General features: G+C 46.2%; 1 protein-coding gene across 13 annotated transcripts in view; it reads left to right on the top strand.

The window, feature by feature from the left end:
• The window catches only part of ADD1 (adducin 1), a 102920-nt gene that overhangs the window by 32443 nt on the left and 55821 nt on the right, over nt 1-14656 (top strand). The window contains exon 2 of one of the 13 annotated variants that reach the window (XM_066233640.1): nt 8797-8938. The exons of 10 other annotated variants lie outside the window; for them this stretch is intronic. The gene's annotated coding sequence lies outside the window, so the exon portion shown is untranslated. Of the gene's footprint in view, nt 1-8796; nt 8939-11399; nt 11533-12505; nt 12545-14656 lie in introns of those variants that run through there. 2 more of the 13 variants (XM_066233642.1, XM_066233641.1) reach the window with 2 other exon arrangements.

Raw genomic sequence — 14656 nt, 5'->3', positions numbered from 1 at the left:
ATTTCCTCTACAATTCCAGTGAGAAAATCGCCCCTTTGTGTGTCTGGGTAAAATGAATGTGAATCTTTTTCTACTGTCATCCAAGTTGTTCTTTTCCAAATGTTACTATTTTTTATAAAAGGGAGTTTATAGCCTGATCAGGCAGTGGCACGGTGGATAGAGCATCAGACTGGGATGCAGAAGACCCAGGTTTGAGACCCCGAGGTCGCCGGCTTCAGTGTGGGCTCATCTGGTTTGAGCAAAGCTCACCAGCTTGAGCCCAAGGTCACTGGCTCGAGCAAAGGTTCACTCGGTCTGTTGTAACCCCCCCCCCCCCCCCCGGCCAAGGCACATATGAGAAAGCAATCAGTGAACAACTAAAGAACTGCAACGAAGAATTGATGTTTCTCATCTCTCTCCCTTTCTGTCTGTCTGTCCTATCTGTCCCTCACTCTGACTCTCTTTGTCTCTGCCACAAAAAAAAAATAAAAATGGAGTTTATATTTGAGATCTATTGACATTCATTTAGGTAATATAATTCTAGGGAATTTTGAACACCAAAGATTAATTTGCTAAGTGTTTATTAGTGTTAAAGTATGTTTTATTATATTCCAGGGTTTTGAAAGTCAGGAAAGGAGTTTCAGGTACCAGCTGTCAATCTTATTTATGCTAGCCAGTGAATGGGACTTCAGGTTGAGCGTATCATGCCCACTCCTCAACAGTCCTGTAAGATAGGTGTTGTTACTGTCCCCCTTCTACCAGTAGAAATACTGTGATACAAATAGTGAGCTTGCCCAAGCACGTTCCTAGTATCTGGGCTGGGGTTTGGACCCTGATGATCCTAGATCCTTCCTACAACTTTTTGGCAGTTGTAGGACCGGAGGGTCATCCACTCATGTACCACTTACTTACCACCTGATGGCCTCCCATGGGAGTTTGATTTCAGGCAGTTGGCAGGTGGAAAACAGAGCTGTCATGACCACTGAGAAATAGCTAGGCAAACAGCCTGTTCTTACTCTGCCAGTGATTGTTGGGGCTGCAGAGTGAAGGAGAGGTTGACAGAAGCTCCTGTCTAGCTGTGTTGGTCTCTGTCTCTGTTGTGTATTCGCCTTGCTATATGGCTACACCTCAGTTCTGTTTGTGCCATTTTAACAGCTTCACGTATGGGCAGTGTATTGCTCATGAGAACTCATGAGATAATTTCTATGACTAAGTAGTTTCCCTCCTACTGTTTCATAACATTTAGCTGTGCCCCCAATGTTGATCCATATCTTTTTTCAGAGGAAATGCTTTCATTTTAGGCTACTTGTCAAACAGTCCCTCCTAATATGTTAACTGGATTACAGAGTGTTTTTTTTCCTTATAAAATCTACACAGAGCCTGACCTGTGGTGGCGCAGTGGGATAAAGCGTTGACCTGGAACACTGAGGTTGCCGGTTCGAAACCCTGGGCTTGCCTGGTCAAGGCACATATAGGAGTTGATGCTTCCTGCTCCCCCCCTTCTCTCTCTCTCTGTCTCTGTCTCTCCTCTCTCTCTCTAAAAATCAATAAATAAAATATTTAAAAAAAAATCTACACAGAATTTTCTATATTCACATATAGATTCAAGCCACTTCTTGAATCAGCCAAGCTGGTTTTTTGTTTTTTTTCAGCCAAGCTGTTTTTAATGCCTGAAGCTGATAATGCTTGGACCAACTGAGCTGTCCTTAGTGCCCAGGGCCAGTGCTGAAACCAGTTGAGCCACTGGCTGCAGGAGGGGAACAGGGAGAGAAGGGGGAGAGGAAGCGAGAGAGAAGCAGATGCTCCCCTCTCTTGTGTGCCCCGCCCGAAATCAAACGTGGGACATCTTTACTCTGGGTCTGTGCTCTATCCACTGAGCCAATGGACCGGGCTGATCTTCCTGCAGTCTTAAAGGCCTCACTGTCAGTACCAGCACACTTAGTGGTGAGGTCTAGAATTCTCCTTTCCTTCCTTTTATTTCCCTACCTCTGGGAGTTGTACTTGCTTGAGTCTCCAAGTCCAGCTCGTTAGAGACAGATAAAAACTACTTTTGTTTTGTTTATCAACTTTGGGAATTGACGTAATTCTTAGAAACCTAAAACCCAGGTAACTCAAAACACAAAACCCAATTTGATATACAGATTGTCCGTTTGCAGCCTGGAGTTTCCTTGTGAGTGGTGGAATGAGACTTGGAGTCTGTTTAGTTAGCTGCTCTATCCCCAGAGCCACTTCAGTCATTCATCAGAGTGAAGCAGCAAAGTGACGGCTTTTCTTACAGTCAAATGCCTCTGGCATCCAAACTTAGCATTGTCAGTCCAGAGGGTTAGACCTGGACTGGATTTGTTCCTCAGTATATATTTATTGGGGCTTATTAAGAGGTATAACCTGGTGAATGCAGTAGTGATGAAGTGACGAGTTTGCCCTCTTGGGGGTTATATTCTAATAGAGGAGACAATGAATTTCTGACAGTAATCCTACTAACTAACACTGGAGTGCTTCCTGTGTCTCAGACACTGTCCTAAGCATATTGCATGCATTAACTGTGTGAGGTGGCACTGTTGTTAGCCTTGTTATTTCAGATGTACAAGGTGGGACCAGAGAAGTTAAAAACATTTCTGAAGCTTACAGAGCAGGAGTCTGGCTCCACAGTCTGTTTTCTGAACACGCTGTTCAATGCTCCAGGGAATGAGAGTGCAGAACATCCAGGGTGATTTGAGAGAGCTTGGAGTGGGGGTACTCTGAAAATGCCAGTCAGGAAAAGCAGTCTCAAAATTTGGAGGTGAATTTTGCCCCAACACCTGGCTGACAAGAAATAAGACACTCAGAATAGCTGGAATCGGTTTGTTCTGGGTAAAGGCAAGGCTCTGAGGCTGGAAGGAGCTGGTGTTGTGCGGATAGGGGCAGGCTGGTTTATCTGGAACAACACCGCAGAAAGATGGCTGCAGGCCACACACTGAGGGGGAGGTCCTTGCTGGCCATGGTCAAGATTAGATTTGTGTTCTAGGGGTGGGACATGATTTGATTATGTTATTGTGGAGAAGAAGTTATAAGAGTTTAAGAGTACAAACAGAGACAAGACCTGGGAAGATTCAGAGTTCTGTTTTAGACTTGCTAGGTTTGCATAGCACGTAGCGCTTTCTCACATACTGTGATTGACTGACTTAATGTTGTGTTTACTGCCAGGCCCCTCTGCCCGAGCATAACTTCCCTGAAGGCAGGAATCTGTGCTGTGCCTTGACATCTGCCAGCATCCATGTGGAAGAACAGTGCCTGGCCCCTTTAGCCTCCCTGTAGGTGCTCAGTGCATGTTGGATGGACGGTGTATATGGAGTTACTGAAAAAAAATGATCGTATTCTTTGGCTTCTCTTTCAATTGCATTTGAAAGTTGCTGCGTGAGAACCGCCACTGCCCTCCCTGCCGAGTGCAGAGCCATCTAGAGTCTGGACTCTTCCTCCACCTCGGTGGTGTCTTGTCTTCTGAAGTGGCACCGTTTTATTTGTTTTTGGCCTTTCCCCCCCCACATTTCTGGTTACTAAGATTTTCATAATTTTCTCCTTTGGTTATCATTTGGTATTTTAAGACTTTAGAAGTTATTTGGGCCTGACCAGGCGGTGACGCAGTGGATAGAGCGTTGGACTGGGACGCGGAGGACCCAGGTTCGAGACCCCGAGGTTGCCAGCTTGAGCGCGGGCTCATCTGGTTTGAGCAAGGCTCACTAACTTGAGCCCAAGGTCGCTGACTCGAGCAAGGGGTAGCTGTACTCGGTCTGCTGTTAGCCCCCTGGTCAAGGAACATATGAGAAAGCAATCAATGAGCAACTAAGGAGCCGCAGTGAAGAATTGATGCTTCTCATCTCCCTTCCTGTCTTGTCTGTTCCTATCTGTCCCTTTCTCTAACTCTCCCTGACTCTGCCACCAAAAAAAAAAAAAAAAAAAAAATGTTGTTTGGATATTAACATGGGAACACGGTAGTGACAATGAGAAATAAATTATATGAGAAAGTTTTTTTTTTTTTTACAGAGACAAGAGTCAGAGAGAGGGATAATTAGGGACAGACAGGAACGGAGAGAGATGAGAAGCATCAATCATCAGTTTTTTGTTGTAACACCTTCGTTGTTCATTGATTGCTTTCTTATAGGTTCCTTGACTGGGGGCCTTCAGCAGACTGAGTGAACCCTTGCTCAAGCCAGCGACCTTGAGCAAGGGTTCACTCAAGCTGGTGAGCGGCGCTCAAGCTGGTGACCTCAGGGTCTCAAATCTGGGTCCTCAGCATCCCAGTCCGATGCTCTATCCACTGTGCCACCTCCTGGTCAGGCTTGATGAGAAACTATTTTTATATTTTTTTAAATCAGTTATGGTTGTGAGATATCAGAAATTTTCAGTTATTTGTCTTAACAATAAAAGTCATGTGAGCAAGAAGCAATTCGGTGCTGTGGAGTGTGCACAGGCCTGGCCAGGAGACACGTTGGTCCTAGGTTTGTTCAGTAATCATAGGCCCCCCCCCCCCCATGTGTCTGTCGTCTGCCTGCCAGACACTTACGAAATGCTCTCCAAACAGCACTTCTTAATGCTGCCCCTCAAGGTTGTCATTACAACACCCAGTTTATCGATGAGGAACTGAGTCCCAGGGAGATTAAACAACTTTCCCAGGATTATACGACTAGTAGGCAGGATGGTGGACTTTAGCCTTGTCTAAGTCTGACTCCAGACACACACCAGGCTGCTGATCTCTTCCATCTTCCCCCTTCTCTGAGCCTCAGTATTCCCACTTTTAAAACGAAAGAGTCATGTTTAAACTACAGCGGAGACCTTGATAACATTAAGTGAGAAAGGCTCAAAGGCCCTCCGCTGTCCACTGACTCCTCAGTTCAGCACACTGTCTTACAAGCACTTCCAGTGCTCCAGATGGCAGTGGAAGATGCTGTCAGTACAGAAATCGGTAAACCTGGTCTGTCTCTCCCAGTGGGCTAGAGGGGCTGAGTTACCCTAATAGCTGTAGGCTCATGGGCCAGTGTAGCAAGTATCCTACTGGTCAGCAGTAAACCTTGCCCATTGTTTCCTGACACTAGAGGAAGGTGCATCATACCTGGCTTGGCACCTTATGGGATGAACCCTCACTTTGCTCAGAGGCAGGTGCTTTGTTGCTCTGGTGCAGGTGGTGTCTGTGACATGGTGTCTGGTGCAGGTGGAGCCAGTGTGGCTTTAAAGAAATGCTCCATCATCAGTGGTTCTGGTGGAGAGACGAGGGTCAGGGGGTTCATCTAACCCTAGACTGGGGGTCGGGAACCTATGTCTCGTGAGCCAGATGTGGCTCTTTTGATGGCTGCATCTGGCTCGCAGACAAATCTTTAATTAAAAAAATAATGTTAAAAATATAAAACATTCTCATGTATTACAATTCATTCATTTCCTACCGCTCATGTTCATGGTTGTGGGTGGCTGGAACCAATCACAGCTGTCCTCTGGGACAACACCAATTTTTTTTTTTTTTTTTAACTGAGAGAGAGAGGGACAGACAGACAGGAATAGAGAGATGAGAAGCATCAATCATTAGTTTTTCGTTGTGCATTACAACATCTCAGTTGTTCATTGATTGCTTTCTCATATGTGCCTTGACCATGGGCCTTCAGCAGACCAAGTAACCCCTTGCTGGAGCCAGTGACCTTGGGTCCAAGCTGATGAGCCTTGCTCAAACCAGATGAGCCCGCGCTCAAGCTGGCGACCTTGGGGTCTTGAGCCTGGGTCCTCTGCATCCCAGTCCGACACTATCCACTGCGCCACTGCCTGGTCAGGCAGAACACCAAATTTTTATTGGATAATGCATAACGTACACAGGTCGTTGTATGGCTCTCACAGAATTACATTTTAAAATATGTAGCGTTCATGGCTCTCTCAGCTAAAAAGGTTCCTGACCCTTGCCTTATACACTCCCAACTCAACTCAACAGTTTGTTAACTTACTGTATTTACTTTAGGCTAAGACAGCCTCTGAGAACCTACATTTCATCACCTGGAAAATCAGGATAGGATCACCCTATGAAAACACATAACAAGATTATATTCAATTATAAAACTTCAAACAAAATTTTTTTATTTCATCATGCTGCTGGAAATAGAATGTACTGTGTGCTCTGTTCATTTGATTTGCTCTATGATGGTTATTTTATTTATGTTCTCCATGATACCTTTTTTTTTTTTTAGTGAGAGGAGGGGAGATAGTGAGACAGACTCCTGCATGCGCCCCAAGGATCTACCTGGCAATCTCTGTCTGGGACTGATGCTTGAATCAGCCAGCCTATCCTCAGCGCCTGGGGTTGACACTTGAACCAATTGAGTCACTGTCTGCTAGAGTAGAAGAGAGGGAAGGGGGAGACATAAGGGAAGAGAAGTAGATGGTCGCTTCTCATATGTGACCTGACCAGGGATTGAACCTAAGACGTCCACATGCCAGGCCAGTGCTCTAGCCACTGAGCAAACCAGCCAGGGTCTTTATGTTTTGTTTTAAACATTTTAACTTTATTTATTTATTTATTTATTTTGTGACAGAGACAGAGAGGGACAGACAGGAAGGGAGAGAGATGAGAAGCATCTTCAATGCGGCACCTTAGTTGTTCGTTATTGCTTTCTCATATATGCCTTGATGGGGGGGGGAGCTACAGCAGACTGATTGACTTCTTGCTCGAGCCAGTGATCTTGGGCTCAAGCTGGTGAGCCTTGCTGAAACCAGATGAGCCCGCACTTAAGCTGGTGACCTCGGGGTCTTGAATCTCGGTCCTCCACATCCCAGTCTGACGCTCTATCCACTGCGCCACCGCCTGGTCGGGCAGGGTCTTTATGTTATTAATGGATTTTTAAATTTTTTCTTTTCTTTTTTTTTAAATTTTATTTTTTATTTATTCATTTTAGAGAGGAGAGGGAGAGACAGAGAGAGAGAGAGAGAGAGAGAGAGAGAAGGGGGGAGGAGCTGGAAGCATCAACTCCCATATGTGCCTTGACCAGGCAAGCCCAGGGTTTTGAACCGGCGACCTCAGCATTTCCAGGTCGACGCTTTATCCACTGCGCCACCACAGGTCAGGCTCTCTTTTCTTTTTTTTTAAATTTATTTATTCATTTTTTTAGAGAGGAGAGGGAGAGACAGAGAGAGAGAGAGAGAGAGAGAGAGAGAGAGGAGAGAGACAGAGAGAAGGGGGGAGGAGCTGGAAGCATCAACTCCCATATGTGCCTTGACCAGGCAAGCCCAGGGTTTTGAACCAGTGACCTTAGCATTTCTAGGTTGACACTTTATCCACTGCACCACCACAGGCCAGGCAAAATTTTCTTTTTTTTTTTAAATCAAAACACACACACACACACACACACACACACACACACACACTGGGGTCTGTAAAAGTTGGTTTACCATAATAAGTAAATCTACAAGAACAAACTGTGTTTTGGGTACTCACAACTGTAAACCTGTGTTTGCCCTCCCCTGTGTGTGTGTGTGTGTGTGTGAACAGTAAATGCTTCCTGGCCATCTCTGTCCTCCGTTCACCCGGATCCCTGTCACTCCTCACAAGTAAACCACCTTTTTTTTTTTTCCCGAAGTTGGAAACAGGGAGGCAGTCAGACAGACTCCCGCATGCACCCGACCAGGATCCACTTGGCATGCCCACCAGGGGGCGGTGCTCCGCCCATCTGCGCTGTTGTTCTGTTGCGACCAGAGCCATTCTAGTGCTTGAGGCAGGGGCCATGGAGCCATCCTCAGCGCCCGGGCCATCTTTGCTCCAATGGAGCCTTGGCTGCGGGAGGGGAAGAGAGAGACAGAAGAAGGAGAAGGGGAAGGGTGGAGAAGCAGATGGGCGCTTCTCCTGTGTGCCCTGGCCAGGAATCGAACCCGGGACTCCTGCACGCCAGGCCAACGCTCTACCACTGAGCCAACCAGCCAGGACCATAAACCACCTTCTTCCTACGTTTCTTTTATTTATTTATTTATTTGGTATTTTTCTGAAACTGGAAACGGGGAGAGACGGTCAGACGGACTCCCGCATGCGCCCAACCGGGATCCACCCAGCACGCCCACCAGGGGCGATGCTCTGCCCCTCTGGGGAGTCGCTCTGCCGCGACCAGAGCCACTCTAGCGCCTGGGGCAGAGGCCAAGGAGCCATCCCCAGCGCCCGGGCCATCTTTGCTCCAATGGAGCCTTGGCTGCGTGAGGGGAAGAGAGAGACAGAGAGGAAGGAAGGGGGGGTGGAGAAGCAAATGGGCGCTTCTCCTATGTGCCCTGGCCGGGAATCGAACCCGGGTCCCCCGCACGGCAGGCCGACACTCTACCACTGAGCAAACCGGCTAGGGCCTCCTTTTTTTTTTTTTTTAACTGAGACAGAGAAAGAGTCAGAGAGAGGGATAGACAGACAGGAACTGAGAGATGGGAAGCATCAATCATCAGTTTTTCGTTGCTACACCTTAGTAGTTCATTGATTGCTTTCTCATATGTGCCTTGACTGTGGGCCTTCAGCAGACTGAGTAACCCTCGAGCCAGAGACCTTGGGTCCAAGCTGGTGAGCTTTGCTCAAACCAGATGAGCCCGCGCTCAAGCTAGCGACCTCGGGGTCTGGAACTTGGGTTTTCTGCATCCCATTCCAATGCTCTATCCACTGCGCCACTGCCTGGTCAGGCCTTCCTACGTTTCTTTATGCAGATGCAAGCAGATATGAATATTTTTCTTATTTCCTCCTTTTCTCCCAAAAGGTATCATATGTACATCATTTTCTGTATCTATTTTTTACTTGGCGCTCTATTCTTTTTTTAAAAAAGATTTTATTTATTCATTATAGAGAGGAGAGAGAGAGAGAGAGAGAGAGAAGGAGGGAGGAGCAGAAAGCATCAACTCCCATATGTGCCTTGACCAGGCAAGCCCAAGGTTTTGAACCAGCAACCTCAGCGTTTCCAGGTTGACACTATCCACTGCGCCACCACAGGTCAGGCTCACGCTCTGTTCTTATTTTTACAAGAAGTAGACCATCTGAAATCTTGTGTGTTCATAATTACTTGCTAGCACAAACGGGTTTCTGTGTCCATTAGTTGGCATAACTATGTCTGAAACACTACCTTTGGCAGAATTTTACTTAGGTTTATTCTTGTGATTTTAGGTACTTCTTGCCTAGCTCTAAAGAGGAAAACCTGGTCCCATTTTCAGAAGACTCAGACTTAATAAAGTAGCTCGTATTTCAGCCTTTATGTGTCTGGAATATTTGTTTCTTAGCACACTCAGTGGTGGTGTTGTCTCAGTTCTTTTATCGATTGTCTTCCTTGGAAACCAGTTACCTCACAAATAGGAACATTTGGTTACTGACCATTAAATTCTGAAAAAACTGCCTGTTTTTGTGGTCAGTATTTTAATTATCCTTACTTACAACTCTGCCAAAACTCCCACACTCACGGAATGAAATTCAGGAGAAGTATTGTCTCAGTAAAACAAACTTTTGAAAGATTTAATTTTTCCAGCAGTCAGTACTGTAGAAGAAAAAGCTGATGTGTGCCTTTTTTCTACTTACAGCTCAAGCCTGTGGCTCAGAAGAACAAATCGGTGTGGTAACCATAGTGGAGCTCCACCTGAGCTCTGTTGGTTCTCTGTTAAATTGTGAGACACCTTACATCGGTCACTTCTCTCGTATTCCTCTTCTGAAATATGAGTTGCTGTTTCCTTGTAGAATGACTTTTGGAAAGCACTTATATGAGTAAACAGACTTGGTATTTGCTCACATACCATCTGAAAGTACTGGTAGTCACTAGGAATGGGGGGGCAGTCATGCTGCACCAGACAGAGGAGCCTGTGCGCCTGCCTGCTCCCGGCTTCCTGTGTGGCAGCCAGTGCCCGAGCTTGGCATTTAGAGTGGGTGGTCTTGGATTTGGGTCCTGACTTGGCCCTTTGTAGTGAGGCCTCAGAATTGGAACAGTTCTGCAAGCGGGGAACTCAGTTCAGTGAACTAGTCGGTGGAAACGTGTTATGATGGAACAGCGAGATAACAGACATCTTGCCACACAATTAATTAGCCAAATTAGGGAGTCTTTAATTAACCTGCTGCGCAGACGGCATGGAGACCTAAGTCATTCAAATCAATGCAGTGGGGAACATAGTTTGGGGCTGGCTTATAAAGGGAAAATTACAAACTAACTGAGGAATGGGGAGGAGAGGAAGCATAGCAGTAAAACAAAGCAGTGAAACAAGCTTTCTTACAATGTTTATCTACAAGGTTAATTCAGGGAGAAACCTTCTGAGAACACCTGCTCTTCGCAAAGCTAGCCCATGGCTACAGTCTGGGAAACCAGCCTCAAGGCCAAGAATAGAGTCTTTTCAGAAAAAGTACGTTCTGCTAAAAGTCTGTTTTAGATAAAGTAAGTTTTTTGCCAAAATTATTCATGTTAAGAGCCTTTCTTTTCCACACTTCACATGGAACTCGGCAGGGCTCTCTGGCACTGTCTTTACGACCTCCGCACACTGGTCACGCATTTAGGTCCCTGTGTTTTCTAGTGGCCTCCACTACCTTTGGGGAGGAGTCAGTGTGGAGTCTGGGACTCATGGATGTGAGGATTGGGCCTCTTTCCCATTTTCCCCAAGGTGCTGGCAGCTGTGTTGTCTCTTTTGATCACAAGGTTAGGGAGATATTTTACTTCCTAGATGAGGACTTTGCACATCTTGAAGTTACCCAGGGGCACGAGTGGGGGCTACCACAGGAACAAAGGGAGCGACTTCCAGAGGACAGAAATGCCCAGACAGCATTCTGGAGGAATAGGATTTATTAACTGGTGGAGCATCATGGCACCAAGACACGAGCTCCTTGAAGTTAGCTTTCTTGAGTCCTGCATACCTTTTACAGCTCTCATGTGAAAGACACCGATCCCTTTGTAGACCTGTGTGTACTTCGTGTCTCCAGGAGGGTGGGGGTGTGAGGGAGAGGTTCAGACCATTTTCCTGATGACTTACATACACAGTTTTTCTTTGCCTGTGTTGCAAGTTGCTTCAGGGAGCTGGTAAAAGGACTGCATGGCTATAGGTTGTTACTTTTTCTTTTCTTTTTTTTTTTAAATTATTTTTATTTATTCATTTTTTTAGAGGGGGGAGAGAGAGAGAGAGAGAAGGGGGGGAGGAGCAGGGAGCTTCAACTCCCATATGTGCCTTGACCAGGCAAGCCCAGGGTTTTGAACCAGCAACCTCAGCATTCCAGGTCGATGCTTTATCCACTGCGCCACCACAGGTCAGGCAGGTTGTTACTTTTTAAACTGACTTAGTCAACTATTCATGCCCTTCTGTCCTCAAGGCTAACCAGTGATCCCTGGCTCAGTAGCCTGTCCACTGCCCACTACCAACCCTTGTCCTGGAGAGGCGTCTCTTCAGCATAAGAAAACTGTCTCTGGAGAAGCACTGGAGAGCACAGTCTCCGAGTCCCAGTCTTTGTTTCACATTCTTCTTCACTGGTGGCCTTGCAGCCTGGTGCACGTTACTGGGATCTCTAGTGATACACCGAGGGGTTGATTGAATGCTTTCGGTGAAACACAGCGCAGCTGCATAACTGTATGTAAAACTTCATAAATGTGGGCGTTTAGGCTGGAGACATCTGAACCAACCACTTGTCATAAAGGAGAGAGGACGAAGGGGACCCATTGAATCATCAAGTTCTATTTAAAAGCCTGAGTATAGGTTACAAGGCTGGGAAGTATGGCTGTGATTCATTTTCCTTTTTGCCTTTCCTCTTTTCTAAGTTGAACTTGCTGGTATGTGTGATGGCCAGAGGTGGTATGCAGTAGAGGTAAGGGCAGGCTCTCTGGAGCTAGGAAGCCCGAGTTCAGATCCTGGCAACCCCACTATTGGCTACTGAACTGCTTTGGGCCTCAGTTTTCTTACCTGCTGATAACAGTGAGTGCATACCTATAAAAATGAATTTCCAAACAGTACTTACCACTTAGGAAACAGTGACATTTTAATTTTTATCTATCCATCATCTATCTATCTATCTATCTATCTATCTATCTATCTATCTATCATCTATCATCTATCTATATTTTTCCGAAGTTGGAAACGGGGAGGCAGCGCCCGACCAGGATCCACCCCGCATGCCCACCAGGGGGCGATACTCTGCCCATCTGGGGCGTTGCTCTGTTGCAACCTGAGCCATTCTAGCGCCTGAGGTGGAGGCCATGGAGCCATCCTCAGCACCTGGGCCAACTTTGCTCCAGTGGAGCCTTGGCTGTGGGAGGGGAAGAGAGAGACAAAGAGGAAGGAGAGGGGGTGGAGAAGCAGATGGGCGCTTCTCCTGTGTGCCCTGGTCAGGAATTGAACCCAGGACTTCCACACGCCGGGCTGATGCTTTACTGTTGAGCCAACTGGCCAGGGCAACAGTGACTGTTTTAACAAACGTGACTATTTTAAAGGAGACTTTTGAGCAGTTTCATCTGTAGGAGAACATCTGGAGAGACAGAAATAGAAATGATCCGATCAGAGGAATTAAAGGCTTTCACTAACTGGGTGTCCTGCACAGGGTGCACTCTATTGGCCTGAAGCTGTGAGGAGGAACCCTAAACAAAAGGTGGGTGTCCTGCAGAAGTAGGGAGCTGGTGTGTACGTGTGCAGTGGTGTGCTCCCTTTTATTTGGGAGAGGGCTCCAACATTGGGCTTTCTCCTGCCCATCGAAAAGTGGTTCCCCTTACCCTGACTGGATAGCGTGGGTGGTTAGAGCAACGTCCTGAAGCACAGAGGTTGCCAGTTCAATCCCCGGTCAGGGCACCTACAGGAACAGATTGATATTCTTGTTTCTCTCTCTTTCTCCCTCTTCCTCTCTTGCTAAAGTCAATAAACTAAAAAAAAGAAAGAGAAGAAAAAGGGGTTCCCCTTTCATTCACTGGCTCAGCACCTCTCAAGAATCATAGGTTTCTGAGTTTGTGATGACTTTCTGGCTGGGGTGTCCGAGAGTTTTCTGCTTTCCCACCTGAAATGCCAGGCAGTGTGGACTATCTGCAGCCCTGTTCTCAGCCCAGCCAGGGCTTAGCCCTAAGTGTCGATGCCTCCATGCCTGTTGATTTCACTTATATATGGAACCAAAAAAAAAAAACCCAAACAGAACAAAACAAACTCATAGGTACATAGAACAAACTGATGTGAAGGGATTGAGAAGTACAAGGTAGTCGCAGCCATGTAAAGTATATCCCTCGGAATATAGTTAGTAATATTGTAATAACTGTATGGTGCCAGCTGGATACTAGACTTAAACAGTGATCACTTCTTAAGGTGTATAAATGTCTAACCACTATGTTGTACACCTGAAACTAATATAATATTGTGTATCAACTAACTGAAAAATAAAAGTTTTAAAAGATTTTACTTACTAATTTTAGAGAGAGAAGAGAGAAAGAAAGGCGGGGGTGGGTGGGTTGAGGAGCAGGAAGCATCAACACATAGTAATTGCTTCCCATGTGTGCCCTGACCGGGTAAGCCTGGGGTATTGAACTGGTGACCGCAGCATTCCAGGTTGACACCTTATCCACTGTGCCACCACAGGTTAGGCAAAAAATAAATTAAAAATAATCTTGTCACTCCAGCAAAGGTTTTACTTTTAATTATGTAGTTTTTTTTCCTAGCTTTATTGAGGTATGACTGACAAAATTGTATTATATTTAAAGTGTACATCATGATGATTTGATATGTGTGTACATTGTGAAATGATTCCCATCAATCAGGTTAATGAACATATCCATCACCTCTCTTGGTTACTTGTTTTGGTAAGTGCACCTTCTATTTCATGGAGTTTTGTATTAAGTAAAACAAATGGTGAAGTTTCATTCTTTTTTTTTTTTTTAATATTTTTTTTCTTTTCCAAGTGAGAGGAGGGGAGATAGAGGCCTACTTGTGCCCCGTCTGGAGATGATACTCTGCCCATCTGGTGCCTGCTCACAACTGAGCTATTTTTAGCTCCTGAGGGGGAGGCTCCACAGAGCCATCCTCAGTGCCCAGGGCCAATGTGCTCAAACCAATCAAGCCATGGCTGCAGGAGGGGAAGAGAGAGAGAGAAAGGGGAGGGTTGGAGAAGCAGATGGTCATTTCTCCTGTGTGCCCTGACTGGGAATCAAACCCAGGACATGCACCCTCCGGGCCAATCTTCTACCACCATCAGCGAGGGCCTGCAGTTCTTTCTGTGAACCTCATGGAGCCCTTCCAGAGAAGTTAGGGTATCCCTTGCAGCAGAACAGGGTCTATCAAGTCAAGTCCTTACTGTTTGTGAAACACTCTCGCAGGGTTCGCTTACAAAAATGAGTTAGAGATTAAGTGTCCCCACTCTTCATGGGCCCACAGACTGGTGAAGGAGCAAGCATATGTGGTCTGGTTTGAAAATGGCTGAGAAGAGGTGAGAATAAGTTGCCTTGGAACACGGGGAGCCGAGTGCTACCCTCAGGGCCTTGGAGAAGCCTCACAGAACAGCAACTGTTGAGTTAGATCTTGAGAATGAGTGGGGCTGAGGTTCGGAAGAGAGAGAACTAGTTCAGTTAGGTCATTTAATAGCACCTTGAGCTGTTGACAGGCACTGGGACACTGACTGCTTACTGTGCTGTCTCTTCTGTGCTGCTGTCTTTAAAGTTCAGTAGCTGTTCATTCACCAGGTGACTGTCACCTGCCACACGCCACCCGAAAGCACCTGTTTAGCCCT

Source organism: Saccopteryx bilineata, chromosome 5 (assembly GCF_036850765.1).
Source record: "Saccopteryx bilineata isolate mSacBil1 chromosome 5, mSacBil1_pri_phased_curated, whole genome shotgun sequence".
Taxonomy (NCBI): domain Eukaryota; kingdom Metazoa; phylum Chordata; class Mammalia; order Chiroptera; family Emballonuridae; genus Saccopteryx; species Saccopteryx bilineata.
This window is presented reverse-complemented; position numbering and strand designations above follow the sequence as displayed.